Source organism: Triticum dicoccoides, chromosome 5A (genome assembly GCF_002162155.2).
Source record: "Triticum dicoccoides isolate Atlit2015 ecotype Zavitan chromosome 5A, WEW_v2.0, whole genome shotgun sequence".
Lineage (NCBI taxonomy): Eukaryota > Viridiplantae > Streptophyta > Magnoliopsida > Poales > Poaceae > Triticum > Triticum dicoccoides.
Window position 1 is genome coordinate 354,444,716 of NC_041388.1, and position 7,169 is coordinate 354,451,884.

Genomic DNA, 7,169 nt, shown 5'->3' on the forward strand with positions numbered 1-7,169 from the left:
GGACTCGACGAACTAGCATAACTTGCATTACCACAACCAAATTAAAATCTCCCTCGAAGAGATCTTGAATGCGGCTTTGCAGTATAGGCACGTCCTTGGCTGGACCCCAGCTCAGACCTCTGCTAATACATGACATCAGTTGTGGTGGGGGGCCCGAGCGGAAAGCTGGGGCAGCCGCCCACTTGGCACTTCTGGGAGCCATGACGTAAAACCACTCCCATTGCCATAATTCAGACACCTCTGGAAAGGAACCTTTCGGCCACGGAGCTCCTGCCATCTTGCCTATTGACGCGCCTCCGCACGCTGCATGTTGCCCCTCGATCGTCTTCGGCTTCACTTCAAAGGTCTTGAGCCACAGGCCGAAGTGAGGGGAAATGCGGAGGAAGGCCTCACACACGACAATAAATGACGAGATGTGGAGAAAGGAGTCCGGAGCTAGATCGTGGAAACCTAGCCCGTAATAGAACATCAAACCCCTGACGAAGGGATCCAGAGTGAGGCCTAGGCCTCGGAGGAAGTGGGAGATGAACACAACGTTCTCGTCGGGTTCGAGAGTGGGGACAACCTGCCCTCGAGCAGGCAGCCGATGCGAAACCTTGGCGGTCAGGTATCTGGCCTCCCTCAACTTCTTGATATCCTCTTCCGTGATGGAGGAGGGCATCCACCGGCCTTGAAGGCTGGATCCGGACATGATTGAAGATTTGGAGCACCTAACTTGGGCTTTGGGTGTTAGAACTTGAGGCGGGAGAGGGGTTCGATTGAGCACGAGAGGGAAAAAGCGAAAGCCTTGTCCCTTTATAAAGAGGGTGAATATCAAGCGTCCTCTCCGTAGCCATTTGGGACTTGCCTATAATCTAGGAGTCCTAGACACGGTTGGGTTACCCACGACAGTATTAATGAGAATCCCGTAATTGGGGGATGATCTCTGCTTTGACAAGACGTGTCAGGAAACCGCCTCGCGTTATGTGTGGAGCTGGTTGAAGAAAAACGGTTCGAATAATCACCGGGCCATGACATAACGTCGTGCTGCCAAAACAACTCAACAAATTAGATTTGCGAAAATATTATTCTCTCTACGGTGGTATGTGGAACTTATTTTGCAGGGTCGGACACTATCCTTGTATTCAAATTCTTCCGTGGTGTATTTGGAGGAGGAACCTGCCTTGCAATACCGAAGACAATACTGCGCGCCGAACTCATCGTCATTGAAGCCTGGTTCAGGGGCTACTGAGGGAGTCCTGTATTAGGGGGTCTCCGGACAGCCGGACTATATCCTTTGGCCAGACTGTTAGACTATGAAGATACAAGATTGAAGACTTCGTCTCGTGTCCGAATAGGACTCTACTTGGCGTGGAAGGCAAGCTAGGCAATACGGATGTGGATATCTCCTCCTTTGTAACCGACCTTGTGTAACCCTAACCCTCTCCGGTGTCTATATAAACCGGAGGGTTTTAGTCCGTAGGACAACATACAATCATACCATAGGCTAGCTTCTAGGGTTTAGCCTCTATGATCTCGTGGTAGATCTACTCTTGTACTACCCATATCATCAATATTAATCAAGCAGGACGTAGGGTTTTACCTCCATCAAGAGGGCCCGAACCTGGGTAAAACATTGTGTCCCCTACCTCCTGTTACCATCCGGCCTAGACGCACAGTTCGGGACCCCCTACCTGAGATCCGCCGGTTTTGACACCAACAATGGCTTTTCCACAAATACGATGTCAACTACATGATCATGCAAGGCAATATGACAATGATGATGTGTGTCATGATGAACGGAACTGTGGAAAGTTGCATGGCAATATATCTCGGAATGGCTATGGAAATGCCATAATAGGTAGGTATGGTGGCTGTTTTGAGGAAGATATAAGGAGGTTTATGTGTGACAGAGCGTATCATATCATGGGGTTTGGATGCACCGGCGAAGTTCACACCAACTCTCGAGGTGAGAAAGGGCAATGCACAGTACCGAAGAGGCTAGCAATCATGGAAGGGTGAGAGTGCGTATAATCCATGGACTCACATACTTATTGCAAAAATATACAAGTCATCAAAAAACAAGCACTACGCGCATGCTCCTAGGGGGATAGATTGGTAGGAAAAGACCATCGCTCATCCCCGACCGCCACTCATAAGGAAGACAATCAAAGAAACACCTCATGCTTCAAATTTGTCGCACAACGGTTACCATACGTGCATGCTATGGGACTTGCAAACCTCAACACAAGTATTTATCAAATTCACAACTACTTAACTAGCATGACTGTGATATCACATCTTCATGCCTCAAAACAATCATCAAGTATCAAACTTCTCATAGTATTCAATGCACTCTATATGAAAGTTTTTATAATACCCATCTTGGATGCCAATCATATGAGGACTAGTTTCATAACCAAAGCAAACTACCATGCTGTTCTAAAAGACTCTCAAATTATTATAAGTGAAACATGAGAGATCAATAATTTCTATAAAATAAAACCACCACCATGCTCTAAAAAGATATAAGTGAAGCACTAGAGCAGACGACAAACTACTCCGAAAGATATAAGTGAAGATCAATAAGTAGTTGAATAATTATGTAACTATGTGAAGATTCTCCAACATTTAGGAATTTCAGATATTCGTATATTATTCAAGCAGCAAGCAAAACAAAAGGAAATAAAATGATGCTCCAAGAAAAACACATATCATGTGGTGAATAAAAATATAGCCCCAAGTAAAGTTACCGATGAATGAAGACGAAAGAGGGGATGCCATCCGGGGCATGCCCAAGCTTGGGCTCTTGGTTGTCCTTTAATATTACCTTGGGTGCCTTGGGAATACCCAAGCTTAGGCTCTTTCCACTCCTTATTCCATAGTCCATCGAATCTTTACCCAAAACTTGAAAACTTCACAACACAAAACTCAACAGAAAACTCGTAAGCTCCTTTAGTATAAGAAAATAAATCACCACTTAGGTACTGTTGTGAACTCATTCTAAATTCATATTGGTGTAATATCTACTGTATTTCAACTTATCCATGGTTCATACCCTCCGATACTATCCATAGATTCATCAAAATAAGCAAACAACACATAGAAAACCGAATCTGTCAAAAACAGAACAGCCTGTAGTAATCTGTATCATTGTGATACTTCTGTCACTCCACAAATTCTGAAATAAATTGGTGGACCTGAGGAATTTGTCTATTAATCATCTGCAAAAATAATCAACCTAATCTCACTCTCTAGTAAAACATGGCAGCAAATCTCGTGAGCACAAAAGTTTCTGTTTTTTATAGCAAGATGGCAAAGACTTCAACCAAGTCTTCCCAAAGGTTCTACTTGGCACAAACACTAATTAAAACATAAAACCACATCTAAACAGAGGCTAGATGAATTATTTATTACTAAGCAGGAGGAAAAAGCAAATAACAAAAATAAAGATTGGGTTGCCTCCCAACAAGCGCAAACGTTTAATGCCCCTAGCTAGGCATGATGATTTTAATGATTCTCGCATAAAGGATAAGAATTAAAACATAAAGAGAGCATCATGAAGAATATGACTAGCACATTTAAGTCTAACCCACTTCCTATGCATAGGGATTTTTTGAGGAAACAACTTGTCGGAATAAGAATCAACATGCACAGGAAGGTAAAACAAGCATAACTTCAAGATTTTCAACACATAGAGAGGAAACTTGATATTATTGCAATTCCTACAAGCATATATTCCTCCCTCATAATAATTTTCAGTAGCATCATGAATGAATTCAACAATGTAATCATCACATAAAGCATTCTTTTAATGATCTACAAGCATAGAATTTTTATTACTCTCCACATAAGCAAGTTTCTTCTCATGAATAGTAGTGGGAGCAAACTCAACAAAATAACTATCATGTGAGGCATAATCCAATTGAAAATTAAAATCATGATGAGAAGTTTCATGGTTATCATTAATATTTATAGCATATGAGTCATCACAATAATCATCATAGATAGCAACTTTGTTCACATAATCAATTGGAACCTCTTCCGAAATAGTGGATTCATCACTAAATAAAGTCACGACCTCTCCAAATCCACTTTCATAATTATCACAATAAGATTCAACACCCTCCAAAATAGTGGGATCATTACTTCCTAAAGTTGATACTCTTCCAAACCCACTTTCATCAATATAATCATCATAAATAGGAGGCATGCTATCATCAAAATAAATTTGCTCATCAAAACTTGGGGGACAAAAAATATCATATTCATCAAATATAGCATCCCCAAGCTTGTGGCTTTGCATATCATTATCATCATGGATAGTCAAAGAATTCATACTAACAACATTGCAATCATTCTCATCATACAAAGATTTAGTGCCAAACATTTTATAGATTTCTTCTTCTAGCACTTGAGCACAATTATCAGAATCCTTATTCTCACGAAAGACATTAAAAAGATGAAGCATATGAGGAAACCTTAATTCCATTTTTTTGTAGTTTTCTTTTATAGACTAAACTAGTGATAAAAAAAGAAACTAAAAGATTCGATTGCAAGATCCAAAGATATACCTTCAAGCGCTAACCTCCCCGGCAACGGCGCCAGAAAAGAGCTTGATGTCTACTACACAACCTTCTTCTTGTAGACGTTGTTGGGCCTCCAAGTGCAGAGGTTTGTAGGACAGCAGCAAATTCCCCTCAAGTGGATGACCTAAGGTTTATCAATCCGTGGGAGGCGTAGGATGAAGATGGTCTCTCTCAAACAACCCTGCAACCAAATAACAAAGAGTCTCTTGTGTCCCCAACACACCCAATACAAATGGTAAATTGTATATGTGCACTAGTTCAACGAAGAGATGGTGATACAAGTGCAATATGGATGGTAGATAAAGGTTTTTGTAATCCGAAAAAACAAAACAGCAAGGTAGCAAGTGGTAAAAGTGAGCGTAAACGGTATTGCAATGCTAGGAAACAAGGCCTAGGGTTCATACTTTCACTAGTGCAAGTTCTCTCAGCAATAATAACATAATTGGATCATATAACTATCCCTCAACATGCAACAAAGAGTCACTCCAAAGTCACTAATAGAGGAGAACAAACGAAGAGATTATGGTAGGGTACGAAATCACCTCAAAGTTATCCTTTCTGATCGATCTATTCAAGAGTCCGTAGTAAAATTACATGAAACTATTCTTTTCGTTCGATCTATCCTAGAGTTCATACAAGAATAACACCTTAAGACACAAATCAACCAAAACCCTAATGTCACCTAAATACTCCAATGTCACCTCAAGTATCCGTGGGTATGATTATACGATATGCATCAGACAATCTCGAATTCATCTATTCAACCACCACAAAGAACTTCAAAGAGTTCCCCAAAGTTTCTACCGGAGAGTCAAGACGAAAACGTGTGCCAACCCCTATGCATAGATTCCCAAGGTCACGGAACCCGCAAGTTGATCACCAAAACATACATCAAGTGAACCAATAGAATACCCCATTGTCACCATAGGTATCCCACACAAGACATACATCAAGTGTTCTAAAATCTTTAAAGACTCAATCCGATAAGATAACTTCAAAGGGAAAACTCAATCCATTACAATAGAGTAGAGGGGGAGAAACATCATAATATCCAACTATAATAGTAAAGCTCGCGATACATCAAGATCGTGCCAAATCAAGAACACGAGAGATAGAGAGAGATCAAACACGTAGCTACTGGTACATACCCTCAGCCCCGAGGGTGAACTACTCCCTCCTCGTCATGGAGAGCGTCGGGATGATGAAGATGGCCACCGGAGAGGGATTCCCCCCTCCGCCAGGGTGCCAGAACGGGTCTAGATTGGTTTTCGGTGGCTACAGAGGCTTGCGGCGGCGGAACTCCCGATCTAGGTTTCTTTCTGGAAGTTTGGGGTTATATAAGAGGTGTTGTAGTCAGGAACAAGTCAGGGGGGTCTCCGAGGCGGCCACGAGATAGGGGGCGTGCCTAGGGGGTAGGGCGCGCCCCCCACCCTTGTGGTGGCCTTGGGACTCTTCTGGCCCATCTCCGGTACTCCATGGGCTTCTTCTGGTCCAAAAATGATCTCCGTGAAATTTCAGGTAAATTGGACTCCGTTTGCTTTTCCTTTTCGGCCATACTAAAAAACAATGAAAATACAGAAACTGGCACTGGGCTCTAGGTTAATAGGTTAGTCCCAAAAATCATATAAAATAGCATATAAATGCATATAAAACATCCAAGGTTGATAATATAATAGCATGGAACAATAAAAAATTATAGATACGTTGGAGACGTATCAAGGGCTGGTCCCCCTTTCTCTGAATTTTTCTTATGTCGTCCTCCACCATTACAAGCTCCATGCGCTCCATCTTCATTCCAACTCCGTCCTCCTCCTGTCGATCTTTGCCTTTTACTGCAAAGCATTCATGGGGGTGATGCCGTCCGTGGCGCTGCTTCACCATTTCTTCTACCTTCGGAACAAGGAGGGCCAATGCTCGGGATGCGCCAACTTCGTTGCGGCCAACGGGAGCAATGCAATTTCGAGAGCCGGGAAGAAGGTGGAGGGCTTACAGAACAAGTGGGTCCTCATGGAGGCCAAGAGCCCCTACTCTCGGCTGGTGGTGCCGACGGGGATGCCAGTGCCTCACGAGGGGTGGAATAGCGCGAAGCTAACCAACCCGCGGGCGGAGCAGATGTTGGGGAAGATGGCAGCCGACCTGAAGCCTAAAGACCCGAAGGCGAAAAAGCTGACGGGGGCCATGATCATCAAGGAGTTCCTGGCGCAGCACCTAGCTCCACTCCAGGCGTGCTCGCGCCCCTTGTGGAAGCTCTCGGATGAGGGAGGCGACCTCCGCCTGCGCCCGAATGCCTTGTCCAACGAGGAGCTGGATAAGGTCCTCCGACTCCTAGTCGCGGAGGATCAAGGGTACCCGCTTGATACCCATCTTCCGTTGTACCACCGCCCGGATGGGGCGAAGATCGCCGCCGCCATGCCTGTCTTCAACGAGCGCGGGCTCGAGCTGTCGGCGCCCACTGGGGCCCCGGTGGTGGTGTCCTCCAGCGAGCCCGGCCAGGAGGAGGGGTCGGCCTCGGAGGCGACCCGGGAGGGGGCGGGGGAGACTTCTCCTCCGCACCCTTCCTACGACAACGAGGCCAGCGAGCATCCGTTAAGGGAGTCAGCG